General features: G+C 46.5%; 1 protein-coding gene and 2 non-coding genes across 6 annotated transcripts in view; all 3 read right to left on the bottom strand.

Annotated features, from left to right (window-relative positions):
- Positions 1 to 20852, bottom strand: part of LOC126183645 (uncharacterized) — a 285471-nt gene that overhangs the window by 176286 nt on the left and 88333 nt on the right. The window lies entirely within an intron of this gene.
- Positions 5745 to 5818, bottom strand: Trnat-ugu (transfer RNA threonine (anticodon UGU)). Its single transcript has one exon. It is a non-coding gene; the product is annotated as a tRNA-Thr (tRNA).
- Trnas-cga (transfer RNA serine (anticodon CGA)) lies at positions 15646 to 15720 on the bottom strand. Its single transcript has one exon. It is a non-coding gene; the product is annotated as a tRNA-Ser (tRNA).

Genomic DNA, 20852 nt, shown 5'->3' with positions numbered 1-20852 from the left:
CGGATTTAAACAGTTGTTGCTAACTTCCGTGTCCTTAATTTCATGCGACTGCTTTCTGTCGACCGGGAAAGCTATTTTTTAAGAAAACATAATTACTTATAATTGTATTATTTCTTTGATATGACAATGTTCATTATTATAGATAAATATCCGCCACACACTGCGGGTTCAACAACTCATTGCGCTCGCCGCCTTATCACATTTAAAAAAGAGATAAAATTGGGACTCATCGGACGGCGCTATAAGTCTCCAGTAAGCTACTGTTCAGTTTCTGTGTTCTTTGGCCCACTGAAGAAATGGTTCAAATGGCTGTGAGCACAATGGGACTTAACATCTGAGGTCATCAGTCCCCTAGAACTTAGAACTACTTAATCCTAAGTAACCTAAGGACATCACACACATCCATGCCCGAGGCAGGATTCGAACCTGCGACCGTAGCGGTCGCGCGGTTCCAGACTGAAGCGCCTAGAACCGCTGGGCCACATTGGCCGCCGTCCACTGAAGACGTACAGATTTTTTTGCCGCTATAAGTAATGGTCTTCGGCGAGGTATTCTATTCAAAATGTCCACTGCATGCAGTTCCCCAACGTTAGCTCGGAAAGTGGTTCAGATAGATCTGCATTCAGGGGCAGCAGCATTTCATTTCTGCTTTGAAACCTGTTGCCACTGACAAAGCATGACACTTGTCTCCGGTCCTTGTCGGTTACGATCCTTTTACGAACAATAGACTTACGCCGTCTTACTTACGCACTAGGACAAAATAAGTAGACGCACCTCCAAGGCATTATCCGAATGGGACGGAAATCGGTAGATGTGATGTAGACACACCCATCAAAAAAAGGTTTGCATCACCCCGGCTGCCAGAACTCCTGAAGATAGACGTTGAGTGTGGGTATTGTATCTCAGACACAGTCCTTTGACTGTTCAGAGATGTCACTAAACCCGCCCAAAGATGTTAACAACCATGCATGAGCAGCGCCTATTAGACGGAGGGGTTCTGACAGCTGATCGGTGCCAGTCATTCCACCAGGAAATAAGTACACGGTTCCTGTTGTCTGTAGTTCAACCATGCCTAGACAGTCAATACCGTGGTTTAATCACGTCTGCATTGTTGCTTTGTGCCAGGAAGGGCTCTTAATGAGGGAAGTGACCAGATGTCTCGGAGTGAGCCAAAGCGATGTTGTTCGGACATGGAGGAGATACAAAGAGACAGGAGCTGTCAATAACATGCCTCGCTGAGGCCTCCCATGGGCTACTACTGCAGTGGATGACCGCTACCTATAGATTATGGCTTGGAGGAAACCTGACAGCAACGCCACCATGCTGAATAATGCTTTTCGTGCAGCCACAGGATGTCGTGTTACGACTCAAACTGTGTGCAATAGGCTGTATGATGGGCAACTTCACTCCCGACGTCCATGGCGAAGTCCATCTTTGCAACCACGACACCATGCAGCGCGGTACAGATGGGCCCAACAACATACCGTGTGGACCACTCAGGATTGGCATCATTTTCTCTTCACCGATTAATGTCGCATATGGCTTCAACCAGACAATCGTCGGAGACGTGTTTGGAGGCAACCCTGTCAGGCTGAACGCCTTAGACCCACTGTCTAACGAGTGCAGCAAGGTGGAGGTTACCTGCTGTTTTGGGGTGGCATTATGTGGAGCCGACGTACGCCGCTGGTGGTTATGGAAGGCGTCATAACGTCTGTATGATACGTGAATGCCATCCTCCGACCGATAGTGCAACCATATCGGCAGTATATTGGAGAGGCTTCCGTATTTATGGACGACAATTCGCGCCCTCATCGTGCACTTCTTTTGAATAACTTCCTTCAGGATAACGACATAGTTCGACTAGAGTGGCCAGCATGTTCTCCAGACATGAACCCTATCGAACATGCCTGGGATAGATTGAAAAGGGGTGTTTATGGACGACGTCACCCACCAACCACTCAGAGGGATCTACGCCGAATCATCGTTGAGGAATGGGAAAATCTGGACCAACAGTGCCTTGATGAACTTGTGGATAGTATGCCACGACGAATACAAGCATGCATCAATGCAAGACGACTTGCTACTGGGTCTTAGAGGTACCTGTGTGTACAGCAATCTGGACCACCACCTCTGAAGATCTCGCTGTATGGTGGTACAACATCCAATGTGTGGTTTTAATTAGCAATAAAAAGAGCGGAAATGATTTTTATGTTGATGTCTGTTCCAATTTTCTGTACAGGTTCCGGAACTCCGACGTGATGTGTCTATATAGACGAACAAATTATTTCAGTTTCAGAAAAACTGGATGATATATCCACGAGGAAGGCCTTCAGAAATTGAGAAAACCAATAACGCGTTGGTCCACTTCTCGCCCTTACGCAAGCAGTTTTTCGGCGTGGAACTGACTGCCAGAGGTTGTTGGATGTCCTCCTGAGGGATATTGTGCCAAATTCTGTCCAATTGGCGCGTTGGATTGTCAGAATCCCGAGATCATTGCAGGTGCCTGTTCATAATGCTCGTTCTCCGTTGGGGAGAGATCCGGCGACCTTACTGGCCAACGTAGGGTTTTGCAAGCATGAAGATCAACAGTGGCATTACGTTGCTGAAATGTAAGTCCAGGCTGGCTTGCCATGATCGCCAATAAAACGGGGCGTAGAGTATCGTCGACGTACCGATGTACTGTGAGGGTGCCGCGGATGACAACCAAAGAGTCCCGCTATGGAAAGACAGGCTGTAGGGGCATATGGCGGGTGACAGACAAGTATCCCACCACTGCCCGGAACTCTGCAGACATGCCTTCGCTGGACATCGGGGCTCAGTTCCAGGCGGGAACCATCACTAAAGACGATTATACCACAGTCAATGAGGTTCCAGTCACTTGTTTTCATAGCAGGCCCTCCAACCATCTCGGTATTTTGACGATTTAATGCGCCAACTGGACTGGCACGATATCCCTAAGGAGGACGTAGAAGAACTCTATCAATTACGGCCAAGCCGAATAGCTGCTTGCATAATGGTGAGAGACGAACTAACGAGTTATTGACTTTCTCAATTTGTGGAGTTATTTCTCTTGAACAAATCATCAAATTCTTCTGAAATTGTAATAATTTGTTTGTCGTGCATGTATATCCCATTTACAGATTTCAGTCCCATTCGGATAATTCCTTCATGGAGCATCATTGTCTCCTTTTTTCTTAGAATGGAGCTGTGTGTGGCACACCACTCTTTGTAGACCGGTTACACAGTCCCCGTTGATACACCGACAAATCGGTCTGATTCATTCGTAGTGTGGTCATGGGCAGGTCCAAACACGATAGGTCTTTTCTGCCATGACCTACCCTGAACCATCTTACTGCCCTGATTCCACACAACCGATTGGTACATACACACCATTTCACTGCATGACTTATTTCAGTGGATGGAGGCTCACATGACCAACTGGTACCAGTTCTACACTATCTCCAGCGCTACAAAGCGAATAGTATAGCCCTGAAAGTGGTTGAGCTTATTAGTGGCACGAATAAATTTTGTTCCGCGAGTTTTTATTTTGAACGATCGCTTATTGTGTATATCAGACGAAAGTGGCAAATCAGCCAATTAGGCAAGTACGTGAACGTCTGAAAATTTTGGAAGTTTGTGGTAAGTTCCTTTGGGACCAACGTGCTGAGGTCATCGGTCCCACTACCTAATCTAACTTAAACTAACTTAAGCTAAGGACAAGACACACACCCATGCCCGAGGGAGGACTCGAACCTCCGACGGGGAGAGCCGCGCGAACCGTGGAACACGCCTGAGACCGCGCGGCTCCACGCTTCTGTGGACATCATCCGTGCTGACTTGTATACCAGGCCTAGACTGGTTAACATCTTACCCCCACTGTCATGCAATGTCTTATAACGTAGCGCTCTCAAGCTGAACTGGGCTAGCAAACATGGGTCCATAAACGCAAACTAATATTATAGGATTACGCGATTGCCAAATAATGAATGGAAGCAGTCTCAACCATTAAGTACCTAGCAGTATACGTACTGAGCGATTTGAAGTGGAGCGACCACATAAAACTATTGCAGGGAAGGCAGATGCCAGGTTGAGATTCGTTAGGCGAATCCTCAAGATGAGTAGTCCACCCACAAAAGAGGTAGCTTACAAAACTTTCGTTCGACCTTTACTTGAACATTGCTAATCAGTCTGGGACTCTTACCAGGTAGGATTGATAGAGGAAATAGAGAAAATCCGAGAAAAGCAGCTCGTTGCGTCAGACATTCGTTTAGAATGCGCGAAGTGTCGAGGAGAAATTCATACACCACTAGTGGCAGAAGCTACAAGAGACGGGTTGTGCACGTCGGTGTGGTTAACTGTTAAAATTCGGAGAGCGTATACTCCAAAAAGAAACGCCCCAATACATTAACTGCTTCTACGTACATTTCCCGAAAGGATGAAGGCAGAATTAGCTAAGATTCGAGTTCGAACGGAGGCTTACCAACAATCGCTTTTTCCTGAGCACCATTCGTGACTGGAACAGGAAAGTGGAGAAACGAAGCGATACACAAAGTAACTCCCGCCACAACAAAAAGTTGGCTTACGAAGTGCAGATGTAGTTGTAGAACAACGCAGCGTATACCCACGAAATACGGCTATCGCCGATCACGGCAGAGTTGAAGCAAAGACGAATTCCGCGTAATTAGTCAACGGTGAACGGCGTTATTGATTACGTAATTCCTTTTCACCCAGTTGCTCCTTCAGTATTGTATTGTGGTCTGCAGTGTTCGCGCACCTACGATATCTTTGGTCTCCAAAATGGCTATACAACAGTTGTGTAGATTAGTGTAGATGGCACACCTTCCAGTGGCTCGCAGGTTAGAACAAAGTAATCAACATTATTATTCTCGGCTGTCCTCGAGGCTGCATGTATAGGACAATGCTCTGACATATCAGAACTGAACCTATCTTACGAGTAGTTGCATACATGAGTAACGTATTAGTAATTGTGTCTGTGGAAACAAGGGCGAATGATGTGCTCGTGGAGATACTGGTGTGATGCACGGATAGCAAAATGATTATAGCCGTTCATAAAACTACATACTTACTTCTCAGGGGAATGCTCTCTCGCACAGTGAATCCTTCTCTGAGGCTTGACGGAATCCCTATAGTTCAAATCACTATTTGCAAATATCAAGACAGTCTTTTAGATTTAAAAACAAATCTGTTCAGAGCATGTGAAATCCGTTAGTCACAAAGAAGTAAAAATTATTTTCAAATTTATAGAGAGCCGCAGTCAGTCGTTTCCTTTCTGGCTTTATTAATGTAAATCCGGTCCCTCCCGCCGGTGGTTCGAGTCCATCCACGGGCATGGTTGTGTGGGTTGTTCTTAGCGTAAGTTAGATTACGTTAGTTTAAGTAGTGTGTAAGTCTAGGAACCGATGACCTCAGTAGTTTGGTCCCTTAGGACCTTAGGAATTCACAAGCATTTGAACATTAATGCAAATCCAGATTTCGGCTACTAACTAGTCATTATCACAGCAGTATTTCAGATTTTTAATACATGCCCTCGTGCGTCAGCCGTGTTGTTCGGGCTTCCCTCACCGTTCCTTCAAGACTCATTGAACAGTCTTTAATGAACTTCGACGGGAACCCGAGCAATAGGGGTGACGTACTAGGGCATGTATTAAAATGATAATTAATTGAAACCCTCAGCTGCCGACAGGTGTTGTTGATATACCTCGATCGGGACAGCTGAAAATGAGTGCCCCGACCGGGACTCGAACCCGGGATCTCCTGCTTACATGGCAGACGCTCTATCCATCTGAGCCACCGAGGACACCGATGAACAGCGCGACTGCAAGGACTTATCCCTGGCAAATATGGAATCGATCTGAAATCCCTCGTCAATAGCACTCAACACTTTATGTGAATAAAGAGCTTGTTGTGTTTCACAGGAACGATGTTTTTTAAACCCATGTTGACTGTGTGTCAATAGACCGTTTTTTACGAGGTAATTCATAACGTTGGAGCTCAATATATATTCCAGAATACTGCTGCATATCGACGTTAACGATATGGGCCTGTAATTTAGTGGATTACTCTTACTACCTTTCTTGAATATTGGTGTGACCTGCGCAACTTTCCAGTCTTCGGGTAGGGATCTTTCGTCGAGCAAACGGTTGTATATGATTGTTAAGTATTGAGCTAATGCATAAGCATACTCCGAAAAAAACCTAATTGATATACAGTCTGCCGGCCCGTGTGGCCGAGCAGTTCTAGGCGCTTCAGTCTGGAACCGCGCGACCGCTACGGTCGCTGGTTCGAATTCTGCCTCGGGCCGGGCATGGATGTATGTGATGTCCGTAGGTTAGTTAGGTTTAATTAGTTCTAAGTTCTAGGGGACTGATGACCTCAGATGTTGAGTCCCATAGTGCTCAGAGCCATTTGAACCATTTTTTGGTATACAGTCTGGACGAGAAGACTTGCTTTTATTAAGTGATTTAAGTTGCTTCACAACTCCGAGGATATTTACTTCTACGTTACTCATGTTAGCAGCTGTTCTCGATTCGAATTCTGAAATATTTATTTTGTCTTCTTTTGTGAAAGCATTTCGGAAGGCTGTGTTTAGTAACACTGCTTCTGGCAGCACTGTCTTTGATAGTATCTCCATTGCTATCGCGCAGAGAAGGCATTGATTGTTTCTTGCCGCAACTTACTTCACATACGACCAGAATCTCTTTGGATTTTCTGCCAGGTTTCGAGACAAAGTTTCGTTGTGGAAACTGTTATAAGCTTCTCGCATTGAAGTCCGCGCTAAATTTCGAGCTTCTGTAAAAGATCGCCAATCTTGGGGATTTTGCGTCTGTTTAAATTTTGCACGTTTGTTTCGTTGTTTTTGCAAAAGTGTTCTAACCCGTTTTGTGTACCAAGGAGGATCAGCTCCGTCGTTTCTTAATTTATTTGGTATAAATCTCTCAATTGCTGCCAATACTATTTTTTTGAATTTAAGCCACATCTGGTCTACACTTATATTATTAATTTGGCATGAGTGGAGGTTGTCTCTCAGGAAGGCGTCAAGTGAATTTTTATCTGCTTTTTTGAATAGGTATATTTTTCGCTTATTTTTCGAGGATTTGTGTATTACAATATTCAATCTCGCTACGACAACCCTGTGTTCACTAATCCCTGAATCGGTTTTGATGCTCGTTATTAGCTCAGGATTATTTGCTGCTAAGAGGTCAAGTGTGTTTTTACAACCGTTTACTATTCGCGTGGGCTCATGAACTACTGCTCGAAATAATTTTCAGAGAATGCGTTTAGCACAATTTCCGATGATATTTTATGCGTACCTCCGGAATTAAACATGTATTTTCGCCAACATATAGAGGGTAAATTAAAGTCACCACCAACTATTATCGCATGAGTCGGGTACTTGTTTGAAATCAAACTCAAGTTTTCTTTGAACCTTTCAGCAACTGCATCATCTTAACTGGGAGGTCGGTAAAAAGATCCAATTATTATTTTATTCTGGTTCCCAACAATGACCTCTGCCCATACTCACTCACAGGAAGTATCTACTTCAATTCGCGACAAGTTAAACTACTTCTGACAGCAACAAACACGCCACCGCCAACCTCGTTTAGCCTATCCTTTCGGAACACCGTTAGGTTCTTCGCAAAATTTTTGGCTGAGCTTATATCTGGCTTTAGCCAGCTTTCAGTGCCTATACCGATTTGGGCATCAGTGCTTTCTATCAGCGCTTGGAGCTCTGGTACTTTCCCAACACAGCTACGACAGTTTACAACTGTTATACCAATGGTTCCTGTATCTACGTTCTTCCTGTGGTCAGCCTGCACCCTTTGTAACTGAAGCCCTTCTTGCGTTTTCCCGAGACCCTCTAACCTAAAAAAAACCACCCAGTCCACGCCACACAGCCCCTGGACGATCTAAAAACGATCTGAAAATCAGCCAAATGTCTATAATGGTATTTATAATCCGTCTTGATTGCATAAAATGTTTATTGAAATGACCGGTTTTCACTTGAAAACGCAGCATGTGAAGGTTGCTGTCTATGGACAAGTTACTCCTGTAACCGAAATTGCAGATCTGAAGATGGTTCTAGAAGAACCGAAACCGGTCATTTGAATAAACATTTTATGCAATCAAGACTGATTATAAATAATATTGGAAAAACTAGAGATTGCGGTTATCCCATCAGACATTATGTCTGTTTTTGCAAAATATCTATAAGTACGAAGAATTTATTCAAAGGAGAATTTGAGCGTAGCATATTGCACTTACATTCGAGAGTAAGCCGACTCCAAACCCCGTCTGACCATTCAGATTTGGGTTATTCCTTATTTTCTTAAAACGCCTAAAGCAGTTCCCTTAAAAAGAGCACTGCTGATTTCCTTCGCCTTCCTTACATAACAGGACCTTGTGATCCATCTCTAAATGCTCTAACCTTCCTTCCCTCAAATAAAAAGGGTAACGAGAAATGTAACAAAAAGGGTAACGAGAAATGTAACTTCCAGAGTGAAAGCATAGTACCTACGACTGAAACTATTAGATGTAAGCCGGCCGCTGTGGCCGAGCGGTTCTAGGCGCTTCAGTCCGGAACCGCGCTGCTGCCACGGTCGCAGGTTCGAATCCTGCCTCGGGCATGGATGTGTGTGATGTCCTTACGTTAGTTAGGTTTAAGTAGTTCTAAGTCTAGGGGACTGATGACCTCAGTCGTTAACTCCCATAGTGCTTCGAGCCATTTGAACAATTAGTTCGCAGGAGACCTTCTGTAATGTTTGGAAGGTAGGAGACGAGATACTGGCAGAAGTAAAGCTGTGAGGAGGGAGCGTGAGTCGTGCTTGGGTAGCTTAGTTGGTAGAGCACTTGCCCGCGAAAGGCAAAGGTCCCGAGTTCGAGTCTCGGTCGGGCACACAGTTTTAATCTGCCAGGAAGTTTCATATCAGCGCACACTCCGCTGCAGAGTAAAAATCTCATTCTGAATTACACTATTGGTCAAAAATCAATGGAAACAGTAACGACCGTGAAATCCACTCGTGAACAATTACACTATTGGTCACAAAGCGCGGGAAACAGTAACTAACGTAAAATACAGTGTTGGACAAAAATATGGAAACACCAAAACACATTACCATTTCCAATACGGTGCAGGAAACACGCCGGCATTCAAAACAGCTTCCAGTTGACACGGAATGAATAAATACACATTATGCATGGTTTTCAAGGGAATCTTATACCATTCTTCCCGTAAAACAGTGGCAACTTCAGGTAACAATGATGGAGGTGGAGAGCATCACACACTCTCCTCTACGAAGCAGGCCACAAAGGCTCAATAATACTCCACGTTTGGTTACTGTTATGGCCAGTGAAGATGCAAAAATTCATCCTCGTACTCTCAAAATCAGCCCTGGATTATACGAGCTGTGTGAACAAAGCCGGCCGGGGTGGCCGAGCGGTTCTCGGCGCTACAGTCTGGAACCGCGCGACCGCTACGGTCGCAGGTTCGAATCCTGCCTCGCGCATGGATGTGTGTGATGTCCTTAGGTTAGTTAGGTTTAAGTAGTTCTAAGTTCTAGGGGACTGATGACTACAGAAGTTAAGTCCCATAGTGCTCAGAGCCATTTGAACCATTTTTGTGTGAACAACAGTCCTGTTGTCTTGAAACACAGCATAACCATTGGGGAACCTACACCGTACCATGGGATGGAGATGATGAGCAAAAATGGCAACATAATCCTTGGCAGTAATGTGATAGCAGAGTAGCCATTGTCTGCCAAGATCATCACCACCGAACACGCGCCAAGTTCCACTCATAGGACAAACTCGGCCAGTATTTGTAAACGGTGTGAAACAAGACTCATTCGAACAAATGACTTTCTGCCATTGCCCCATAGTCAGTGTTTTATGGTTTCACCCCACGTTTACCTGTAACAGGAATTTGGGTCGCAGATGAATAGTTCTGGAATTCCAGCTTGCCCCGCAATTCGCAACTTCTGGAGTCCCTTCGTGTTGCTTTGGTGCTGGCATAGTTTGCGACTGCGACATTCAGTTCTGCAATGACTTTTGCAGCTGACCTCGGTACTTTTTGTCGCAAGCCTCTTCAGTTACCGTCCTTCACTATCACTCACCACACACCTTCCCGCGTTGTGACTTAGCGGATGATGTTTTTCCGTTTTTCCTGTATGCGTAGAAATCTTCCATACGGTGCCTCTTGAAACACCAAAGATTTTGGTTATCTAGGTTACGGAAGCACCACCATACGAGTGCCAACAATCTGCCCACGTTCGAATTCACTTAACTCCGATATAATACACACAACTGCGGCCGCGCGGGATTGGCTGAGCGGTCGGGGCGCTACAGTCATGGACTGTGCGGCTGGTCCCGGCGGAGGTTCGAGTCCTCCCTCGGGCATGGGTGTGTGTGTTTGTCCTTAGGATAGTTTAGGTTAAGTAGTGTGTAAGCTTAGGGACTGATGACCTTAGCAGTTAAGCCCCACAAGATTTCACACACACACAATTATCCGTATGGGACGGAAAATGGTAAATCTGTTGTACATGTACAGACAAACAAACATGTTTGAACACTCACAACTGCGCAGAACATGGTTCTGACCACGACGACACTAGCAACGTATAGAGGACATTGCACAGATGCTGTTTGTGGTCAAATAGATCAGCGAAACCTGTAGACTTGGCTAGCATCTGCATTTGTATTCAAGCATGCATTTCTCGCGGTGCTTCCGTATTTTCTGTCCAACCCTAGTAGCTAAGAGTAACCATCCGGTGTGACCTAAACTGGAATGTCAACTTAAAAAAATAACACGAAAAACAGATACCAGACTCGCAGAAAGAATGTTAAGGATATGCGATTCATCCACGACAGAAGTGGCTTACGAAACACTTATTCGACAGATTCTTGAGTACTGCTCATCAGTTTGAAGCCCTTCACAAGTTGAATTGATAGAAGAGAAAGACAACATCCAACGAGGAGGGGCGCGTTTCGTCATGGGATCGTTCTCTCGGTGCGAGAGTTTTACGAAAATGTTCAACAAACTCCAATTACAGACGCATTTCCACAATATATATATATGACCTAGTAGATAGTGTCGGAAGTTCCATGCGGCTTTTCGCGGATGATGCTGTAGTATACAGAGAAGTTGCAGCATTAGAAAATTGCAGCGAAATGCAGGAAGATCTGCAGCGGATACTCACTTGGTGCAGGGAGTGGCAACTGACCCTTAACATAGACAAATGTAATGTATTACGAATACATAGAAAGAAGGATCCTTTATTGTATGATTATATCATAGCGGAGCAAACACTGGCAGCAGTTACTTCTGTAAAATACCTGGGAGTATGAGTACGGAACGATTTGAAGTGAAATGATCATATAAAATTAATTGTTGGTAAGGCGGGAGCCACGTTGAGATACATTGGGAGAGTCCTTAGAAAATGTAGTCCATCAACGAAGGAGGTGGCTTACAAAACACTCGTTCGACCTATACTTGAGTATTGCTCATCAGTGTGGGATCCGTACCAGGTCGGGTTGACAGAGGAGATAGAGAAGATACAAAGAAGAGCGGCGCGTTTCGTCGCAGGGTTATTTGGTAAGCGTGATAGCGTTACGGAGATGTTTAGCAAGTGGCAGACTCTGCAAGAGAGGCGCTCTGCATCGCGGTGTAGCTTGCTGTCCAGGTTTCGAGAGGGTGCGTTTCTGGATGAGGTATCGAATATATTGCTTCCCCCTACTTATACCTCCCGCGGAGATTACGAATGTAAAATTAGAGAGATTCGAGCGCACACGGAGGCTTTCCGGCAGTCGTTCTTCCCGCGAACCATACGCGACTGGTACAGGAAAGGGAGGTAATGACAGTGGCACGTAAAGTGCCCTCCGCCACACACCGTTGGGTGGCTTGCGGAGTATAAATGTAGATGTAGATGAAGGAGTTGTGAATCACAGACTTATTGCTAAAATTCCGAGACAGTACGTTCCCACACGAGTCGAGCAAACATACTACTTCCTCCCAAATACGTCTCGTGAAATGGCTGCAACGAGAAAATTCGAAAAATTATAATTAATACGAAGGTTTACTGACAATCATTCTTCCCTAGCGTCATTCGCGAATGGAATGGGAAACGGGTAGGGGGAGGAGGACGAGTGGGAGGGGGCAGGAGGAGGATGGTGGAGGGCGAGGGCGCACACAGTGGTAACAGATGTGCCCTTCGCCATACCGTAAGGAAGCTTGCAGGGTACAGTACAGTCCACAAATTGTTATCATTTAGTGGGAACGGGTAACCTTCGCTCCTCGCACAGTAGCTGTTCTACATCAGCAACCTTGTCGCAACGCTTATATATGCATACAGAAATGCTGGGGCACAAGGTGGGCACCGAGCCAACATTCATTTTCATGAGCGTGAAAAATCGCCTACAACTCCGCTGCAACTGGTTTTCGTCTCGGATCGTAGACCCAAAAGAAATCATGCTGTGCCTTTTAGATGTCCAAATGTACACTGTGCAAATCCTATTAATAAACTGTAGTTTTATAATGCTCCATGCTTTTCGTTTCTCTTCTTTGATCTCAAATAACTACACTCCTGGAAATGGAAAAAAGAACACATTGACACCGGTGTGTCAGACCCACCATACTTGCTCCGGACACTGCGAGAGGGCTGTACAAGCAATGATCACACGCACGGCACAGCGGACACACCAGGAACCGCGGTGTTGTCCGTCGAATGGCGCTAGCTGCGCAGCATTTGTGCACCGCCGCCGTCAGTGTCAGCCAGTTTGCCGTGGCATACGGAGCTCCATCGCAGTTTTTAACACTGGTAGCATGCCGCGACAGCGTGGACGTGAACCGTATGTGCAGTTGACGGACTTTGAGCGAGGGCGTATAGTGGGCATGCGGGAGGCCGGGTGGACGTACCGCCGAATTGCTCAACACGTGGGGCGTGAGGTCTCCACAGTACATCGATGTTGTCGCCAGTGGTCGGCGGAAGCCCGTCGACCTGGGACCGGACCGCAGCGACGCACGGATGCACGCCAAGACCGTAGGATCCTACGCAGTGCCGTAGGGGACCGCACCGCCACTTCCCAGCAAATTAGGGACACTGTTGCTCCTGGGGTATCGGCGAGGACCATTCGCAACCGTCTCCATGAAGCTGGGCTACGGTCCCGCACACCGTTAGGCCGTCTTCCGCTCACGCCCCAACATCGTGCAGCCCGCCTCCAGTGGTGTCGCGACAGGCGTGAATGGAGGGACGAATGGAGACGTGTCGTCTTCAGCGATGAGAGTCGCTTCTGCCTTGGTGTCAATGATGGTCGTATGCGTGTTTGGCGCCGTGCAGATGAGCGCCACAATCAGGACTGCATACGACCGAGGCACACAGGGCCAACACCCGGCATCATGGTGTGGGGAGCGATCTCCTACACTGGCCGTACACCACTGGTGATCGTCGAGGGGACACTGAATAGCGCACGGTATATCCAAACCGTCATCGAACCCATCGTTCTACCATTCCTAGACCGGCAAGGGAACTTGCTGTTCCAACAGTACAATGCACGTCCGCATGTATCCCGTGCCACCCAACGTGCTCTAGAAGGTGTAAGTCAACTACCCTGGCCAGCAAGATCTCCGGATCTGTCCCCCATTGAGCATGTTTGGGACTGGATGAAGCGTCGTCTCACGCGGTCTGCACGTCCAACACGAACGCTGGTCCAACTGAGGCGCCAGGTGGAAATGGCATGGCAAGCCGTTCCACAGGACTACATCCAGCATCTCTACGATCGTCTCCATGGGAGAATAGCAGCCTGCATTGCTGCGAAAGGTGGATATACACTGTACTAGTGCCGACATTGTGCATGCTCTGTTGCCTGTGTCTATGTGCCTGTGGTTCTGTCAGTGTGATCATGTGATGTATCTGACCCCAGGAATGTGTCAATAAAGTTTCCCCTTCCTGGGACAATGAATTCACGGTGTTCTTATTTCAATTTTCAGGAGTGTATATTGTGAAAGGTTTATTCAGTCAGTAAAGCCGTCGTCACACGGGACGAGTTAGCTAACGTTGACGCGTCACTTCACTTCCTGTTAGGTCACGTTGAGGACCCACTTCGTCACATGAAAACCTAAACAGGTTCTGCGATATTGGCAACGTGCCACGTACAATAGAACCAATAGGAAGCAAGAACGCTCCCTATGTCACAAGCAGAAAGCGAGATACCACTTTGTATTTGTCGTGTTTGACTGAAACACTTATTCGGTGGCTATTATGTTATACCTTACAACGTATGAATATATGCTGTTTGTCAGCACCAGCACACAGAATGCCTCGAGAACGAATCGTTAGTGCCGCGCGGGATTAGCCGAGCGAGTCACGAACTGTGCCGCTGATCTCGGCGGAAGTTCGAGTCCTCCCTCGAGCGTGGGTGTGTGTGTTTGTCCTTAGGATAATTTAGGTTAAGTAGTGTGTAAGCTTAGGCACTGATGACCTTAGCAGTTAAGTCCCATAAGATTTCACCCACATTTGAACATTTGAATCGTTACTGGTACGATTTGTTGTAAAGAAGTGATGTGAAATGTCATATTGGTGGTTAAAGAATTTTCGAATTTAGTTGCTTTCGCATTGTACTCGCGCGTTACGACAGTAAGCCATTTTAAGGCAACGGCACATTGAAGACTCATGAAAAACGGATCGCAATACAAGTTATGTGCTCTGTTTCTAACGGCTTCGTCGTCCATGAGACGTTAAACTCATGAGATAAAAAGTCGCACGATTGAAATACGTTCCCCTTACATTTCGTGCCACAAACGGTAATAACCATGACGAAGTAGTAACGACTGATTATCTTTCCATCATTCCTTCCGTATATACAACGAACTGACACACGTAATGCGATAGCGATATGTACATATACAGAGGGCAGTAGTATCCCGCACATAAGGTACAAAACGGCAGTCCATTGGCGGAGCTGTCATATATACACACAGAGGATTCACGTGAAAAGGTGTCCGACGTGACTATGGCCGCAGAACAGGAATTAACAAACTTTGTATTAGCTGCTAGACGCATGGGACATTCCATTTCGGAAATCGTCACGAAATTCAATATTCCGAGGTCCACAGTGTCAAGAGTGTGCCGAGAATACCAAATTTCAGGCATTACCTCTCACCACGGACAACGCAGTATCTGACGGCCTTCACATAACGACCGAGAGCAACGGCGTTTGCGTAGAATTATCAGTGTTATCAGACAAGCAACATTGCGTGAAATACTGCAGAAACCATTATGTACGTACGATGAACGTATCTGTTAGGACAGTGCGGTGACATTTGCCGTTAATGGAGCGTAACATCAGACGACCGACATGCCTTTGCTAACAGCACGACATCGCCTGCAGCGTCTCACCTGGGCTCGTGACCGTATCGTTTGGACCCTGAACGACTGGAAAAACGGTGACCCCATACGATGAGCCCCAATTTCAGTTGGTAAGAGCTGATAGTAGGGTTCGAGTATGCAGACCATACAAAGCCATGGACCCAAGTTGTGAACAAGGTACTGATCATCCTGGTAGTAACCAGAATGAGATTTTCACTCTGCAGCGGAGGGTGCGCTGATATGAAACTTCCTGGCAGATTAAAACTGTGTGCCGGACCGAGACTCGAACTCGGGACCTTTGCCTTTCGCGGGCAACTGCTCTACCAACTGAGCTACCCAAGCACGACTCATGCCCCTTCCTCACAGCTTTACTTCCGCCAGTACCTCGTCTCCTACCTTCCAAACTTTACAGAAGCTCTCCTGCGAACCTTGTAGGACTAGCACTCCTGAAAGAAAGGATATTGCGGAGACATGGCTTAGCCACAGCCTGGGGTATGTTTCCAGAATGAGATTTTCACTCTGCAGCGGTGTGTGCGCTGATATGAGCACTTGCCCGCGAAAGGCAAAGGTTCCGAATTCGAGTCTCGGTCCGGCACACAGTTTTAATCTGCCAGGAAGTTTCATATCAGCGCACACTCCGCTGCACAGTGAAAATCTCATTCTGGAAACGTCCCCTAGGCTGTTGTTAAGCCATGTCTCCGCAATATCGTTTCTTTCAGGAGTGCTAGTCCTGCAAGGTTCGCAGGAGAGCTTCTGTAAAGTTGGAAGTTAGGAGACGAGGTACTGGCGGAAGTAAAGCTGTGAGGAAGGGGCGTGAGTCGTGCTTGGGTAGCTCAGTTGGTAGAGCACTTGCCCGCGAAAGGCAAAGGTCCCGAGTTCGAGTCTCGTCCCGGCACACAGTTTTAATCTGCCAGGAAGTTTCATCTTGATAGTAGTTCCGTAATGGTGTAGGTCATGTTTGAATGAAATGGACTGCTTCATCTGGTACAACTGAACCGATCGCCGACTGGATATGAGAACCGATTACCGACAGCAAATCGTTATTTTCGGCTACTTGGAGATCAATCATGGACTTCATGTCCCCAAACATATGGAATCTTTGTGGAAGACAATGTTTTATATCACCGGGCTACAATTATTCACTACTGTCTTGAACTACATTCTGGACAATTCGAGGGAATGATTTGGCCATCCGAATCGCCCGACATGAATCCAGTAGAACATTTATGGGATATAATCGAGATGTCAGTTCGTGCTCAAAATCCTGCACCGGCAACACTTCCGCAATTCTGGACGGCTATAGAGCAGCATGGCTCAACTTTTCTGCCTCGGACTTCTAACGACTTGTTGAATCCATGCCATGTCGAATTGCTGCACTACGCCAGGCAAAAGGAGGCTCAACACGATATTAGGAGATGTCCCAAGACCTTCATCACCTCAGTGTACACTTTAAGACAAATAAATAAACAACGTGCCATGAAGGAATTACCCGCATGGGATGGAAATCGGTAGATGTGATGTACATGTACAGACAAACAAACGATTACAATTTCAGAAAAACTGGATAATTCATTCAGTAGTAAGAGCTTCTCAAATTGACCAAGTCAGTAACGTATTTGTCCACCTCTTTCCCTTATGCACGCTCTTATTCGGCTAGGCACAGATTGACAGAGATGTTGGATGTCGTCCTGAGTCGTGCCAAACTGTGTCCAATTGGAGCGTCAGAACGTCAAAATCCCGAGCTGGTTGGAGGGCCCCGCCCATAACGCTCCGAACGTTGTCAATTGGGAAGAGATTTGGAGACCTCGCTGGTCAACGTCGGGCTGGGCAAGCACGAAGACAAGTAGTAGAAACTATCGCCGTGTACGCGCGAGCAGTATCTTGCTGAAGTTATAAGCAGAGGAATGTTTGCCATGAAGGGCAACAAAACCGGGCGTACAGTATCTTCAACGTACCGCTGTGCTGTAAGGTGCCGCAGATGACAAATTAAGGGGTCCTGTTATGAAGTGAAATGGCACCTCAGACCATCACTCCTGGATATCGGGGCGTACGGCGGGCGACATTCAGGTTAGTATCCCACTGCTGTTTGGTGCGTCTCCAGACACGTCTTCGCTGGTTATCGGAGCTCATTTCGAAGTGGGTTCAGCCACTTAAGACCATTCTACTCCAGTCAAGGAGATTCCAGGCCGAAGATATGTCTGGAGACACCCCCATCAGTGGTGGGATACCAACATGACTCTCGCCCGCCATACAGCCAGCAACCAGGAGTGGGGCCTGTGGTTCCATTTCTTTTCATAACAGGACCTCTTTGGTTGTTATCCGCGGCACCCTTACAGCACAGTGATAGGTCGACGATATTCTGCGCCCCGATTTGTTGCCCTTCCTGCAAGCCACCCAGGGCTTACACTTCAGCACGATATTGCCCGCCCACACACGGCGATATTTTCTACTGCTTGACAAACTCTATCTTGACCAGCAAGTTGCCAGCCCTCCTCCCAGTTGACACAAATAGGATAAACAGCAACAGCAACTGAACAAACAGCGCATTGCACAGACAGAAGCGGAAGAGGCTCATAGAGCAGGCGTATGGTCGATAAGGCCCTAGCCACATGTAAAGCAAAAGTAAGTTGTATACTGACTATGAAGAAAAGGTAGAACATATTTGAGACTGACTGCAGTATGCAGTATGCAGTTTGGAGCATTATGGGCAGGGCCCGGCCAACAATATCACGGTTTCGACAATTGGACAGAATTTGGCACGATATCCCTCAGAAGGACGCTAAACAACTTTATCAGTCAATGAAAAGCTTAATAAGTGCTTGTATAAGGGCCAGATGTGGACAAAAACGTTATTGACTTTCTCAATTTATGAAACACCTTTTATTGAATAAATCGTCCAATTTTTGTGTAATATTGCAATTGTTTGTATGCACATGTACATCAAATCTACTGATTTAACCCCGGAAGCAAATGCACAATGCAACGCAAGGTGTTTTGGAAAATGTAAGGGGCGATCAAAAAGTTTCCGTTCGAATGTCGTACAGTCCAGAATCGGTATGCGGATCAGGAAAAATCGCCGTGAGCATTGAGGTAATCATCCGACCGACGCACCAGGTTGAAGATGCCCGTTTGGTAAAACATCGTGTCCTGCTCCGTGAAGATGTCCGCAACCGGCCGCTGCACGTTCTCGTCAGACGGGGATCGCCAATCCTACAAGGCCTTTTTTAAGGAACCGCAGTCGTGATATTCGCATGGGGAGAGCAGCTATAGGGCGGCTGTTCGTGTGTCTTCCACTTGAGTTGGCGTAACTTCTGCGTTACGATATTTACACAGGTGACGCCTGTATATAAGAAGGGTAGAAAGACGGATCCTCAAAATTACAGACCAATATCCTTAACATCGGTTTGTTGCAGGATTCTCGAACATATTCTCAGTTCGAATATAATGAATTTCCTTGAGACAGAGAAGTTGCTGTCCATGCATCAGCACGGTTTTAGAAAGCACCGCTCCTGCGAAACACAACTCGCCATTTTTTCACATGATGAAGGGTATCAGACGGATGCCATATTCCTTGACTTCCGGAAAGCGTTTGACTCGGTGCCCCACTGCAGACTCCTAACTAAGGTTCGAGCATATGGGATTGGTTCCCAAGTAGGTGAGTGGCTCGAAGACTTCTTAAGTAACAGAACCCAGTACGTTGTCCTCGATGGTGAGTGTTCATCGGAGGTGAGGGTATCATCTGGAGTGCCCCAGGGAAGTGTGGTAGGTCCGCTGTTGTTTTCTATCTACATAAATGATCTTTTGGATGGGGTGGATAGCAATGTGCGGCTTTTTGCTGGTGATGCTGTGGTGTACGGGAAGGTGTCGTCGTTGAGTGACTGTAGGAGGATACAAGATGACTTGGACAGGATTTGTGATTGGTGCAAAGAATGGCAGCTAACTCTAAATACCGGTATAGATAAATGTAAATTAATGCAGATGAATAGGAAAAAGAATCCTGTTATGTTTGAATACTCCATTAGTAGTCTAGCTCTTGATACAGTCACGTCGATAAAATATTTGGGCGTAACATTGCAGAGCGGTATGAAGTGGGACAAGCATGTAACGGCAGGTGTGGGGAAGGCGGATAGTCGTCTTCGGTTCATTGGTAGAATTTTGGGAAGATGTGGTTTATCTGTAAAGGAGACCGCTTATAAAACACTAATACGACCAATTCTTGAGTACTGCTCGAACATTTGGGATCCCTATCAGGTCGGATTGAGGGAGGACATAGAAGCAGTTCAGAGGCGGGCTGCTAGATTTGTTACTGGTAGGTTTGATCATCAAGTGAGTGTTACGGAAATGCTTCAGGAACTCGGGTGGGAGTCTCTAGAGGAAAGGAGGCGTTCTTTTCGTGAATCGCTACTGAGGAAATTTAGGGAACCAGCATTTGAGGCTGACTGCAGTACAATTTTACTGTCGCCAACTTACATTTCGCGGAAAGACCACAAAGATAAGATAAGAGAGATTAGGGCTCGTACAGAGGCATATAGGCAGTCATTTTTCCCTCGTTCTGTTTGGGAGTGGAACAGGGAGAGAAGATGCTAGTTGTGGTACTAGGTACCCTCCGGAGTATGTATGTAGATGTAGATATGGGAACATACGCTTGTGTCGAATCGCGACCAGCACAGAACTTGGCGTACCAATCCACAACGATGGTTTTCAACACACACGCAACTCCATACATATTCGTAATTTTCTCCGGCGGCAGCCAAGGAAAGAATAACAGCGCGCTGGTTTTTGGACGCATTTGGTAATACTGTCGCCATAGTTTACGTTTCCGCATTCACCGCGCGCACGCCGTGAAGACACGAATAACACAGTAATTCCTTGTCTACATGACACCCGCATAGGAGTCGCTCTATGTTGCATACAAGCTGCAGCAACGACCTCAAACCAAAACCTTTGGCTGAACTTGGACAAAGGGGGTTGTGGGCGAAGAGGGAGATCCATCACTACGCTATCTGGGCAAAGCAACCATCCTGACATAGGCCTGTAGTAGTTGTGGAAAATAGCACGGAAAATTGTTTCGATTCTCCACACTGCAGCCGATTTCCACGGTATTCGTAGGAAGGCGTTGTTTCAGTACTGTCTTGTGTTTTTTGTAGTTGCAGACGATCACGGAGAGGAAAAAATGCGGTTGCTGTCACATTTCTAACCCTGTTGACGACTACCAAGATGCTGGCGACCATGATATCCCCCACCCGACTGTATTGCGAAAACGTCTGCTGATTAAAGGTATGGCCGGCCGCTGTGGCCCAGCGGTTCTGGGCGCTTCAGTCCGGAACCGCGCGGCTGCTATGGTCGCAGGTTCGAATCCTGCCTCGGGCATAGATGTGTGTGAAGTCCTTAGGTTAGTTAGGTTTAAGTAGTTCTATGTGTAAGGGACTAATGACCTCAGATGTTAAGTCCCATAGTGCTTAGAGCCATTTTTTG

Source organism: Schistocerca cancellata, chromosome 4, assembly GCF_023864275.1.
Source record: "Schistocerca cancellata isolate TAMUIC-IGC-003103 chromosome 4, iqSchCanc2.1, whole genome shotgun sequence".
NCBI lineage: Eukaryota > Metazoa > Arthropoda > Insecta > Orthoptera > Acrididae > Schistocerca > Schistocerca cancellata.
This window is presented reverse-complemented; position numbering and strand designations above follow the sequence as displayed.